The sequence below is a fragment of the Penaeus monodon genome, chromosome 28 (genome assembly GCF_015228065.2).
Source record: "Penaeus monodon isolate SGIC_2016 chromosome 28, NSTDA_Pmon_1, whole genome shotgun sequence".
Lineage (NCBI taxonomy): Eukaryota > Metazoa > Arthropoda > Malacostraca > Decapoda > Penaeidae > Penaeus > Penaeus monodon.
The window spans coordinates 35,324,074-35,324,664 of record NC_051413.1 but is presented as its reverse complement, the minus strand read 5'-3'; the positions used below and the strand labels follow the sequence as shown (position 1 = coordinate 35,324,664).

The 591-nt window shown below is 36.2% G+C and overlaps 1 protein-coding gene across 2 annotated transcripts in view; it reads left to right on the top strand.

Moving 5' to 3' along the window:
- LOC119591560 (protein kinase C and casein kinase substrate in neurons protein 1-like) overlaps positions 1 to 591 on the top strand; it is a 62,778-nt gene that overhangs the window by 5,364 nt on the left and 56,823 nt on the right. For both annotated transcript variants that reach the window (XM_037940316.1, XM_037940315.1), the window contains exon 2: positions 550 to 585. The gene's annotated coding sequence lies outside the window, so the exon portion shown is untranslated. The remainder of the gene's footprint in view (positions 1 to 549; positions 586 to 591) is intronic.

The following is a 591-nucleotide window of genomic DNA, read 5'->3' as shown; positions in this document are numbered from 1 at the left end:
AGTGTGGCTGCTTGCATGCTTGTGCACTTAGTATCAGCAACGTTTGTAGTAAGAAGAGAAGTGTTGGTGAATCCTTTTTTGCTGAAATTAGGTTTGGACAGTGGGTGGGGATAAAGACCAAAACTGAGTGTACATTTTCTATTGTTTGAAAAGTAATACAAGTAATTTAGAAATTTTAGGAATGTACTTTATGTGTAATGAATACTACCAGTGCTATTATTAGTTATTACTGCCATGTCTACTACCGTTGGCATTATTGTTATGGCAGTTGTATCCAGCCCTCGTATTCAGATGCTTATTTGGTTTCACGTGGGTTTCAAGGCTTAGGTAAATGTTTGTTGTAAGCTGATCCTTCTGTTGCTCTGACAAGTGTGTGCACTTTAATATGGAACATTTGCTTATATTGAATTTAGGCCTATTTAGGGTGAGCATATGAATTACAGAAGTTTAGGAATACCTGTGAAGGGTAAAGGTAAGACAAGCTCATTAGATTGTTAGAGTCTGTTATTTTATTTGTTACTATTCTTTTAATATTTTGTCCTTTGACAGATCCAGGGGAGACATCATCCCTTTGCAGTTTTACAGGTAAGT